We start from the raw sequence: 13,057 nt of genomic DNA on the forward strand, positions 1-13,057 counted from the left end.
ATTTCCCAAGCTTCCCTCTTAGGTGCTAAGCACAAACACAGCCCTTAATGCACACATCCACCAGCAGCCCCCATACAGTGCATTTCACACCCAAGAAAAGCCACATCTCCCCACCAACACAGAGGAAATCCTGCCTCCTGCACCCACAGCACTCTCACTTTCCACTGTGCCACCACACTGTTCTGGATGCTGAGTTAAGCAGACACAGGCATTCAGAAAGAAAAAGACAACTACTGATATAGGGAACGGGCAGCTAATATTTCAAGCTGTTTGTTTCTTTTCCAGTCACTTACAGCAGCGCTTTGCCTCAGTAGAATTCTAAATCAAAAGGAGCCGGCGTAGCATTCATATCTTGTTTGCTCCTTTGTTCATCCATCAGCCTCTGTGAAAAGAGCAGTTGGGCACAGCCACCAGTGCTACAAAAGCTGGTGTCTAACACCACACACAACCCAGCCTATGGAGCACAACACACACCAGGGTCCCATCACCCAGCAGCTCCATCAGCCCAAGGCTCAGCAGGACTTTGCACCTTGCTGGCACCCACCTGGTCCCATAGAGGGACAGTCTGTGCACCCCCTGCTGCAGCTGAGCCATTTGTGTTGAACCATTTCCCTTTCAAGAAGCTTTTAGAAAACAAACTCGGTGAACAAACTTTGAAAAGGTTCTTTATTTTTCCTTGTAGGAGCTTTTACAACCCTGGTCTCCCCCCTTTAAACACGCACAGCTGCTCACTAACCCTACATCAGGATAACATCACAATGCAATGTTTTCTACCCAGCATTATTTCCTCATAAGCTGGAAATTAGCTACAAATCAAGCCCTGCACCGGCACCACAGAGCACAGTGTGCTTCTGGAGCTTACAGTGTCCTTAAATATGGCAGGTAATGAAATCAAAGCCACCCTCAGGCAATCTTAATGTACCAACAGCTCTGCTGAGAAGATAACACAGGTTCTGCTGTGCTATTACACAGACTGTAACACATACTTGCAAAATTCTATATGCTCTGAGTACATTTTTCCCTCCCACTCCCAAAAGTGAAATAACTTCTTTATGGGCAGAATAACGGCCCAGTATGGCTGGAACATAGAGATGCATTCTGAAGCCATGATAGCACATTTAAAAATAGGATGTTATTTTAAATACCAACTAAACAGCAACATCAAAATAGCACCTTTCTTACCTAAGCTGTAAACCAGCATTAAGAATTACACACACAATCTCTGCTCACAACTGTGAATGCTGTCACTTATTGGCCTCGTGCATTCCCACAGCTCCATAAGACAAGCTTGTGCAGCACACCAAGAACCCATGGAGGTAGAACAGACCCCATGGATGCAAGGAAATAACCATCAGTTCACCCAGGGCTGCTGCTGAAGGCTGCTCTGTCTCTCCAAGCTCCACAATTGCACTCTATGTAGCAGAGGGACTGCAGGGCTCTGCCCAGATGGGAGCTCTCTCCTCTGGTCACTCCACAGCACAGTTCCCTCTTTGCACACCCAATGGGTTCCCATTACCCCACATGTACCCAGGACAGCCCCAAGCTGTCCACACCCACCCCACTGCATCTCCATCCCCCTCCCCTTCCACAGCCTCAATTGTTTCTAGAGATGCTGCCATAAAAACAAGAAGCATTAAGCAATCGAGAAAGGAAACTGTCTACACTGAAACCACCTTCTGGCCTCTGCGCACTTCCTTCAACTTCCATCATCCCAATGTGTTTATAGGAAGCCTTCCCCCCCAGCAGCCTTTCCCCCAGTGCTCAGGAGGAGCAGTTTGTCATTACAGGGTTCTCTGTGGGGTTGGGGGGACACAGTAGAAGTTAGAGGGGTTGAAAGGAGCACACTGTGAGCCTCACCTCGCGTGCTCCCTCACAGAGAAAGGAGCCAGCACCGGGAGGGGAGGAGGGAAAGCACACAATGTTTTGGCACCCTTCAGTTTCTCGTTAGCTATTTTGGCTTTTCACAAGGTTACCGAAAGGCCAATTCTGGAGAAGGAAGAAGGAGGTAGGAAACGTTCCCTGCTCTCTGTCTGTGCTCAAAGGAGACGAGCTGTGTCTGTATAAGCACAGTCCCAAACACAGCAGTGCACCGCACAGAACAATGAGCTCCAGCCCGGGCATTGTGTGCATCCACCTCCCTCCTCCCCTCCAGCTCTCAGCAACCAACAACAGAAGCCTTAAGATCGCCCTCGTCTCCACCAGCCCCGGCCATAATCCTCCAGGAGGGCACATGGATTGACCAAAAGTGCTTTTATTATTATAGAAACACCGCCACCCCTCTCAACCACCACGGATTTCTCAATCCTAAGGGGAGCAGCGCACACAAAACCAATGTTTGCCTAGTAATGCTCTAACTCCAGCCAGCATTACACATCGCCCATCCATCCATGGTTCGACGGGAGCCTTTATAACATCTTTATAGCATCTTTCTTTTGACACAGCGTTTGCTTTCAACCGGGTGAAATCTCTATTGAAGCAAAGGCCGCATTGAGTGAATGATGTCACCTGGTTTTGCTGTGCTTAAACCGGACCGTACGGTACCGACCCAAACGAAGCTGGAGGGGGGGAAACTCAGCGTTCCAAAGCCATAACCCGGCACGAATAGGGACAACGTAAAGCAAGGGGGGAAGGAGCCCAACAATGAATCACATTGTTTGATTCCAGCGCTAAAACTGAGCCCCGGAAAGAGGGAGAAGATGGGGATAAAGAAGATGGGGATAACGATGGCGGATGGGGCCGGTTCAACCCCCCCTGCTCCTTCCTTTGTGTCCCCGTGTATCTCCGTGCAACTAAAGAGCCGGAGGATGGGACAAGAAAACAGGAAAAGGCAGATAAAATAATCATAATAATTACAGAATAATAATAAAACAATAGCAAACAACAGCTCCGAGCTCACTTACCTTCAGCTGGGCTACACCATCCGAGGCGGCTCCGTGTCGCTGCCGGGACAAAGCGGCGGATGGGGCCGCTGTGTGGGGAGGAGGATGATGAGGATGAGGAGGTGGGGGGACGCTCCGGTTGTGGGCGGTGGTCGCTGTGGGGTCCCCGCTCGGTTCCTCAGCAGCTCACGAGCATCGTCGGGCGGGGGCCGGGCTGGGGGCGCACAGCGGAGCCGCACACACGGCACCCAGCAACGCTGCAAGGCCGGAGCCGCCTGTTAGTATCCAGCGTTTTTATTGGAGGAAATAGAGGCGACTCGTGACCCGGTAGGAGGTAGGGACCAATAGAAGGAGTGGATGGATGTGATTTAAAAGAATAGGGGGAAGGCGGGGATGGGGGGGGGCGGCGGGACGGGCAGAGGGAGACGGGAGGAGGGGGACAAAGATCGGGATGGACCGGGACCGGGACCGGCACTGCGGGACCGGCCGTATCGTGGGACATACACTGGGTCCTATCCTGGGCCGTATCCTGGGCCATATTCTGGGCCATACCCTGGGCCATACCCTGGGTCGTATCCTGGGCCATACACTGGGCCATACACTGAGCCATATTCTGGGCCATATCCTAGGCCATATCCTGGGCCATACACTGAGCCATACCCTGGGCCATACCCTGGGTCGTATCCTGGGCCATACACTGGGCCATACACTGAGCCATATTCTGGGCCATATCCTAGGCCATATCCTGGGCCATACACTGAGCCATACCCTGGGCCATACCCTGGGTCGTATCCTGGGCCATACACTGGGCCATACACTGAGCCATATTCTGGGCCATATCCTAGGCCATATCCTGGGCCATACCCTGAGCCGTATCCTGGGTCATATCACCCTGGGCTATATCCTGGGCCATATGCTGGGCTATATCCTGGGCCATATCCCGGGTCATATCCTGGGCCATACGCTGGGCCATACCCTAGGCCATATCCTGGGCCATATCCTGGGCCATATCCTGGGCCATACCCTGGGCCATACCCTGGGCCATGTCCTGGGCCATATCCTGGGCTGCCTTCATGTATGAAACACGTCCAGCTCCAAGCTGAGGTGTGGGGAGCCGGGATTAGGCTGCCCCGCTTATAGCAGAGCTGTGTTGAGTGCATGGTTCACAACGGGAAGGAGCAATACCCGGCCTGAGCACAGCCCGGCCTGGCCATGAGGCCTACACCAGCCCACACAGCACCAACATCTCAATGCCCAGCAGTGCTCCCCAGGTCATCCTTTGAATGAATAAATGGCTCTCATAGTGAACACACTGCGAGCACCTTCAGCCAACACAGTGTGAGGAGTCAGGGCTCTGCCATGTGCCTTTGTGTGGGGCCGCAGCCTGGCAGGCCTTGTGGAAAGCTGAGGCTGCATGTAATGCATTGCTGGGTACAGCAGTGATGGTAACACATTGATGTACAGCAGTGATGGTAACACATTGATGTACTGCAGTGATGGTCACTCAGGAGGCTCTCAAGCTGCTTTGGCTCTGAGCTATCACAAAGCATAGCTACCTGTGCCATCAATAGAGCAAACTTGTTGTTTAACCTTAACCTCAGCTTTCATCTGCGGAACGTAGGCCGGCAAAATAAATCACGTGGCCCTAAAGGAAGTCACGCGTCCTAACCAGGGAGCTGAGAAATTTCATGTGGAATTACATCTCCTTTTCCAAACAGCGCCGGGATCTGTCAGGATGGATTTTGCCCTCAATTACACTCATGTAACCCCAACTGTTTGCTGTCTCTTCATGGCTGATTCCAGCAGTATTGCAGGAGATACATTTGAGGCTGTTAATGTTATTGCCTTCAGCAGAGGAAACTCTTTTTACTGAGGGGAAAGGCATGTGCAAGATCCGAGGTCTGCACATGAGAGGAATTCAGCTCGTCACCCTGAGCAAACAGGACAAATCTATCCCTGTATAACTTCAGGGACATTAGCACCAGAGGTCGAGACACGGAGCTGATTGTGTTCTAATAACTAATTTAGATAAGCGTCTAAAAATGCACATCAGTTAAATGTCTGACACAGCCATTTTGGGGCTGTGCTTTAGCTGTCCTTGATAGAGGCTGATTCCATCTCTCCTATTTTCTCTGCTAATTACAATTTCACGTTCCTCGCTCTCTGGATGTTCGCCTTAAGAGCTGTACAAATTGCCACAGCAGCAGCCTTGCCTTCAGCTCTCTGCAGCCACCATCTCTGTGACGGCAAAACCCCTCCACAGCAGCCCCTCCTCTCCACCACCGACCTCCAGGTGATCATTTGGATGATAGATTTTGTTGTTGTTAAACAAAAATAAGCACATTTAGGGGGGGGAATTTCCTCTTCTGTTGTGTAACTAACATCTGTGTCCTCCTGAAATCCTCACAGGCAGCTGAAGTGCAGGAGCAGGTGATTATTCACAGGCAGTTACAGCAGGCAGCCCCACATCCTCATAGCACGCACAACTGATCCAATTATAAGTTTGCTTCTTAGCCAGAGGATTGTTGCAGGAATAGAACTTGGAGAGTTTTCTTTGGCAAAGACGCAGCCCTCCCTGCGGACAGTAATAAACAAAGCCACAGACCTTGTCCTGTAATCTTCGACCAGCTAAAGTGGCACAAGGTTTTAGTCAACAAGGATGATCAGGGAATGCTGCACAGAGATCATTGTCTCCCTATCTGGTGGCTGCAGACTCGCACGGTTCACATCCGAGTGGAGAGAGATTGATGGTGAAATGACCAGGCATATCCTACATGTAAAATACCTTAAACACGTATGGATTGTCTATGTGAGATCCTAGCAGGTCTCTAACAAGGCATTTTCTGACATCCTTGCAACATTTCGTGTCTATCCCCTGGCACTCCTGGGAGGTACAGAAGTGCTGATGCAGAGAAAGGCTAATTGGCTCAATCCACACAGAGACTTAAATTCCAACATTCTACATAAGGAACCTACACCAAAAAAAATGTTAATCCTCAAAATCCTGTTCCTCACCCCTAAAGATCTGATGCAGCACCATTTCTGCCTCCTGAGTACACTGGATCCAAAGCACTTCTGCAGCCAGAAATGCAGGCAAGGTCACACCAACACCCCATTGGCATTCCCAGCTCCATGGGGGCTGCCTGGCCCTGCTGCCTGCTCAGCCTCTGTCTTGTGAGGATATTTGGCCAGGAATTGCCCTGCCTTGTCTGCTGCTTTTCTATCTCCCACGCCTTCACAACCCCATTGCTGCCCCAGCTCCTTCAGCCTCTCAACACACAGCTCTGCTCTGCCTTTGGCACCCTTTGAGGTAAAGATGAAGTAGAAACCACAATATGTTATTGTTCCATTATGGAAAACTCCTGCTGAGTTTTGTCTGTTACTTATCCATGTTCCTAAACACAAATCTTCTTCATTAGGGGGGAAAAAAAAGAACCATAAAGAGCCAGTGGTAAAATCCCACTTTGTGAAGGGACAGAAAGCGGGCAGTGATGCAAAAGGAAAATCACTTTCAGACAAAATAGGTCATTCAGTGCGTGAAGAGTTGAAGTGTTTCATGACAATTTTGCTGCCAAATCCAGATAACATTCACGTGGGTGGAGAAAAGTACCTGTAGTGCAGCCAGCAAACCTGAGAGTCACTCTGGAAGGGAATAAATGCATTTATATAATAATGATGCGAAGCGTTTCGGGGTTGATGGGAGTGATGCAAGAACTCTCACCCTGGGCAGAGGAGGATCCTGCACACAACTTTTGCCCCCGTCCAGATGCTGATCTGTTTCCTGCCTGTGCATAAAACTGACACTTCCCTTTTACTGTCAGCGTATTGCAGAGACCATGAACTTATCTGTTCAGTCAGTAGCCGTGGAGGTTTATTACATGGATAATTGACTTAGTTCTGGCCCGGGTTGTTTTTTCTTTGCAGTTTTAGATTACATTTCTTCCCTCCTCCCTTTGCAAGCCCTTGAATCTATTAGAGCTGCCATCCATATGCTGTATATTTAACTTCTTTAAGTGTCTCCTTACAACTGTGTCCTAACGCTGCTCTCTTTTGTTTTTAAACAAGTGTTACCAAATGGAACAAAAAATCTCTGAGTAAAATACCTGAGGAGGAACCATCATCTGCAAGAAACAGCTCAGCCCAGCCAGAAGCAGAGACAGGGAGAGATTTTTTATGCCACAGTCATGAAATTCCAAACCAGTCTTGACCATGACAGATGAGCCAGGTTCCAACCTCAGCAATGCAGTAAAAACTCAGCTCTAATGAAACAGGCAAATGTCAATACAGAGATTAACCGGGAAGATAATATTCGGAGAGGCTTTTACAGCTGACCTAACTCCACTCACAAACAGGATTATATTCTTTCTTCCCCTTTTTGTAATATCTGAAAACCTGCCTTTAAGATGAAAGCCATTCGCTGCGGGGCTTTTTCTGTTTTGTGTTGCAATTGCACATCTCATTTTCACTCCTATTACGGGGCAACTTTTTGGACGTCTCTTACTACTTTAAGGACAATGCTCTGAGTGGGCAGGAACCCCTCCCAGGCACAGTTATCTCTATATCCAACCGGCTGTATGGGCTGCAGTGAAAGCAAAAGTAACGTCAATGAGATTTGCATCAATTTGAGCACATTCCCACACACTCGAGCATGCAGAAAATTATAGTGGCTCAACGGAATCGGCTTAAAAGAATGGTTTGATTTGTTAGTCTGACACAGGTTGTGATTGTGCATCTGTGCAATTGTTTGCAGGAGGCACCGATGTGAGCTCAGCCCGTGCTGGTTACCTGCTGCCCCTGAGTGTGAGCTCCACAGCTTTGATTCAGAAACAATCCCTGCTGAATATGGATGGACCGAATCGGGGTCTGTATCCCTCTTGGTTTTTGTTGAAGCTCTCAATACTGTAATAAGTGCTCCCAAAATATTTGGCTGTTGGCAAAATAAAGCTCCCACCCAGCTCTCCATGCAGGCACAGCCCTGGTGGCACACAGCACTTCCCCACCTGGGCCTCTCCTTTCCCACTGTGCCAGGTTGGGCTCCCACATCACCTCCATGCTCCATGTCTGTGTCTCAGCACGAGGCTCCATCCCTGTAACCCTGCTGTGAAGTTTGGGATGAGCTGACAGCACACACAGCTCTGAAATGTCTATTTTTAAGTATTCCGAAACATCTCTAGAAACGTTAAGTGTTATAAATTAGTTTCCTCGGGGAAATAGATATATATATATATTTCTTTTTATCTTTTAAAGGTTTTCCATTTCCCTGACTCAGACCATTTCCTGGTGGGTTCTGCATAATGAATATTAGCAGAGGTTGGCTTACCACAGTGTCTGGTGAGACTCATTTATCAAAGCCCAGGATGTGAGCCACGCAAAGGGGAGAAAAAAAAATCCCATTGAAAATGAACAAAAAAATTCAGCCCTAACAATCTCTCCTCTCATTTCTGTATCCTTGGGTATGTTCCAGTGCACGCAGCGAGGAGGCAAAATGGCCATCTGCAGAACATGGGATGTATCTATAGAGAGATTTGTACACCTTGAAAGTCACCGGGGCCGAAGCTGCGAGTGAATAATGGCACTGAGCAGGATTAATTGCATCAACCCTCAGGGCACAATGCTGTGTCCTCTGCAAACCAGGGCATGGCCACAGGGCAAGCCACGCAGCCATTAGTTTCATTACAAAACCTGGTAAATAAAGAAAATATCACAAACTGACTTTGCACACCAATAACGTTCCAAACTGGAAGCAGTCCTGCCAAGAGGATCCTAAGCAGCATTTTCTGGACCACCTCATCCATGCACTTACTGCATTTCCACTATAGATTCACTGCTTATCCGTTAGTGCAGAAAGCAGTCAATGGATTTACAAGCTTCTCTTCTCGTCCTCAGCGACAGACTTCACTTTAAACCATTACAAATGGACAAAGTGCACGAGGCAGAGAGATGGATTGATTTCAGATCTGCATTTCTGTCCTTCCCTCTGCAAATGCGCTCCTCCAGGAGGAGGGTTCAGGCTCTTGCCTTCCCATTGTAGCTGCTCTTTCCCTGGCGTTGCAGGGATGTTACCTTTGATGATACATTTCAATATAGTTTTCTAAAGGGAGAGAAAAAAAAATAGCGATGGAAATGGGGAAATTTCCATTTCAAGCACCGTTTCTGCTGCTACCACCTCCTTTTTTCCCTTCAGCACTTGATGTCTTCAAAGCGCTACACAAAACCAAGTGAGGAATTCTGCCCACCTCTGCAATGAGTTGTCCATCCCTGGGGCAGTCAGGCCATTGAGAGCCAACACAACCCAGCACAGCACCACGGCCCAGAGCCCAGGGGCCACTGTTACCCACCTGGGGAGCCACAGCCTTGTTCTTCAGCTCAAACAAGAGGATTTAGGTCTTGTTAATTAGGAGAGAAGTTGCCTAACAGCAGGATCTGCCTATGGCCAGACACCTCTCCTGTTCAGGATGCACACGCCTAGAAAAACCTGCTTTCCAGATGCTGATGTGACAATGGGCTTTTCGGCTCTCAATTCAGGCAGTCCCACTGAATTTTACAGCCCATGGAGAAGGCACGATATGCACCTTTCAATCGCTGTTATGGTAGGAGAGAAGCATGTTACAGAGCACAAAACCCATGGGCTGGGACTTGGTTGAGGAACCACAGCAAAAAGGACTGATCAGCTTTGCAACAGAAGGGCAGGACAGCAGCCTGGGAGCTTTTCTTCCTCAGCTTTTGTTTGCTTCACTAACAGAAATAAACACTAAAAAACTGTGGAGACAGGAGGACAGCCTGCAACCTGCCTCCGCAGCAGCCCTGCAGCTCTGTTCTGATTAGTGAGCAGGACTTAGCAAGGATTACCCTCCAAAGTATTGCCTTAGGAGCTTCAGCATACCCTGCTTTGTTCGGGTATCTATTTGATTTTGCATGTAACTCACAATGGGAGGACTCCAGTAACAGTGAGAGGGAAGCAAAAAGACAACACAGATGTCTCAACCTGCGTTTTGGTTTTAATAGCTGCCCAGCTCGCTGAATTAGCAGTGTCAGCCCTCTTGTTTTTCAGCCTGCTAAATGCAATATATATTATTCAAGAACCTCCTGCAAAATTTCAGGGAGCGAGGACAAGCACGTACGATGAGACAGAGATAATGTCCACAGCAACCAGCCAAGGCACATCGGCATCTTGATGTATGGAGTTCTCAGTGCCCTTTGCTTTGACTAATGCAGCTGCTGCAGGACATCAGTGCCTCGGCCAGGCATTCTGACTCCTCAGCTTAAAACACATCATGAACTGCTCACAATGAGCACAGACTCAACAACAAAGGTACACATGGGTTTCGCAGGGTGAGGTGGTCAGGCAGCTCATGAGCTAAACGCACACAAAGTGCAAACTTCAGTCTCCCTGTACGCACACAGACCTCACTGGGTCACCCTGAAACAGAGACATTCAGCAACAAAACATCAGCAAAGAAAATGTTTTGTCTGGCAGGAAGCGTTTGGTTTCCTTCTAAGTTTGTTTTGAAAGCTTTCCCGAGGAGTTTTCAAAAGCAACGTCTCATGTAAACAAAAAGAGGGCAAGTGTTTTGTTCTCAGAACGCCGACACAAAACACAGCATCATGGAAGTAATACTTGGAGTTCAAATCATTTTTGCCAAGTCTGTAAGCAGTTCCAGGTGGGCAGCAGCCAGCTTTGCCATCACTGCTGCCAGCAGGAGTGGAGCTGGCTGAAGGGATGCTCTGGGTCACTGCCAAAGGGAATGCTGTACTCCACCACAATATTCCATCTATTCAGTTATTCTTTGGACAACTGGGATGACCTTACGCACCTTGTTGCACTGAGTAGAACTCCAAGGGCAGTGGCTGGGCTGTAGGGATGGGCAGGGGGAGGGCAGAATACGTGCTACAGGAGCCACTGTCAGCAAGGTGTCGTTTTGCCTGGGCTTCGTCCCAGCTCTTTGTTTGGCAGGACTGGTTTGTGTTGCTTTTCTCCCCTGTAACTTAAGCCTGTAACTGCCAACCTAGATGATTAAAAGCTCTTCTAAACAGAGCTGAGCTTGTGCACTGTATGAGAGACAGGAGATTTTTCCCACACGCACAGTTCAAACATCAGGATGGCACAAAGAGATGATCTGGAGCTGGTGGTTTCTTCCTACCAGCTCCCACCTGCTCAGAGAGGAATGCTGGAGCAGCAAGGCTTCTGGCATTCCACTCTCACACCCACCCGCTGCTCCTATCTACAAGGAAATCATCTCACCCAACAACACAAAGAGAACAGTAATAAACGCTTTGCAAGGGAGTGGTGGGACTACACTGGCGCCTGGCACGGCTTTTAAACCAACCCTGAAAGGGAGCACGAGGCTGCAGCAAGCAAGCAGGGCTGGCCACTGCCTGCACAGATCCGCTCCCTGCATCCGCCACAACCCCCTGCAGCACAAACAGCAGCTGGAGAGCAAAGCATCCTCCACACAGGGCAGAATATGGCTGTTGAGCTCCCATTTTGCATGCTCCTGCTGCAGCTTCTCCTGCAGCTGCTGGCTGAGGGTGCTGACACGCATTTTTAAGGCTGCAGATGCAGCCAGCAAGTTCCTTTCAAAGAAATATAGCTCATCCCAAAAGGCACCACAACAAGCTGGGGAGTCAAAGCAGGGCAGGCCAAGATCCCTTTCTAGGGATGCAGCAGGGCATGGCATGGGCAGCACTCAGCACAGACTGCAGCTGGGCACAGAGTGAGACAGAGACATCATTGTGGGGGGGATGCTGGGGAGCATCCTGCCAGGTGCAAGCAGGAGGTGAAAAAACACTTGTCTGTGCTTGAGGCAATAAAATCAGAGCAAGGCCCAGGATTCAACTGAGCCGAGCAGCTCCTGCGGGGAGCAGAATCAATCGGCTGCTCAATTACAGTTTTATTTCTTTTTAAAATCAATCGTCTGGGAAGAAAATCTCACATTTTTGAATAGCAACAAAAGACTTAAAGGCAGCAGGGATGGAATGTGGGCACTGAGCAATCCAGGACACCAACATGACCTGCACTGTGTTATGAACATGTATAAGGCCAAGTCCCTGCTCTAGGGACAGAGCTGTCCCTGCAGGATGGCAGCTGGATAGTCAGCAGCCAGCAGGAGCTCCACCAGAAGCAATTATGTGATTCATAGGCAAAATTATGTGCAAAACAGGAGAGGAAACAAGAAAAATCAGAAAAGCAGAGGAGCAGAAAACATGCCTTGCCCTGACAGCTTCAGTTTCTGAATGATGTGCTGACTCCCCACCAGGGGCTAATGCCTTGGGAGAAAGCCTTGACGCATTCAGCTTCCCATCAATTAGAGCAGGAGGGCATCCTTCCCTTCTGTCCAGAACAAGCTCTCTGCTTCAGGGCCAGTACAGGAGCTGGAACTCATGATACTGGAGGGAAATGATTAATAAGAGGCAGGCAGTTACCTCTGTGAACCTAGAAATAGAAGCAGTGGGTAATGGGAGATCTTTCCCACTCCAGCTCTTTGCATCACTCCATTATGTATCCCCGTTACCTCAATAGCTCCCTAAAGTGCCACCTGCCTCTCCCCTCTGCTCATCAGTCATCTCTTCTGCTTGCTTCTCACTGCAGATCCGCTTTTGAGGCTGCCTGCTATTCTCAGAATAGCCTCCCAGTCCATGTTTGCTAAGCTGACGCCTCCTCCTCCTCCTCCAAAGAGTGCCAGCCCTGCAAATTATTACAGTAATAAAGACACTGGCTGTGCTACATTTGCACTCTGTTATAAAGAACAGCCTTTCGAGCAGGAGCTCTGTGGGGACAGCACGGAGCAGTGAGGAGCTGTGCAGCAGGACTGAGCCCTGATTAAGGAGCAGTCACAGCTTTCCTCCTCTCCAGCACTGCAGGTTTAGGTTTTGATTTCCTGCCATCAAATCGTGCTCCCTGTTCACTTATTCCCCTCACTCCAAACACACACACACTCACAAAATTACCAATCATTCACATTCCTCTAACACACTTTACATTCTTATCTACAAACCACAGTCATGTGTTGCAGCACTTTGCTATTCTGGTCTCTTTTCTTCCTTCAGAAGTAACTGCTTTCAATGCCATAGCCTCATTAGGTGGAGTCTGAATTGCCTGAAGCTGGAAGCACCTTGCTGATCTGGCCCAAATACTCTCTGTGATTTAACTTGAAAGCTTTATATAGCTCTGGTCTGAT

At 49.0% G+C, this 13,057-nt stretch overlaps 1 protein-coding gene across 2 annotated transcripts in view; it reads right to left on the bottom strand.

Moving 5' to 3' along the window:
• Positions 1-3,165, bottom strand: part of RERE (arginine-glutamic acid dipeptide repeats) — a 143,050-nt gene extending 139,885 nt beyond the window's left edge. For both annotated transcript variants that reach the window (XM_015882641.2, XM_015882638.2), the window contains exon 1: positions 2,901-3,165. The gene's annotated coding sequence lies outside the window, so the exon portion shown is untranslated. The remainder of the gene's footprint in view (positions 1-2,900) is intronic.
• Positions 3,166-13,057: the final 9,892 nt, after the last annotated feature.

Source organism: Coturnix japonica, chromosome 21 (assembly GCF_001577835.2).
Source record: "Coturnix japonica isolate 7356 chromosome 21, Coturnix japonica 2.1, whole genome shotgun sequence".
Taxonomy (NCBI): Eukaryota; Metazoa; Chordata; class Aves; order Galliformes; family Phasianidae; genus Coturnix; species Coturnix japonica.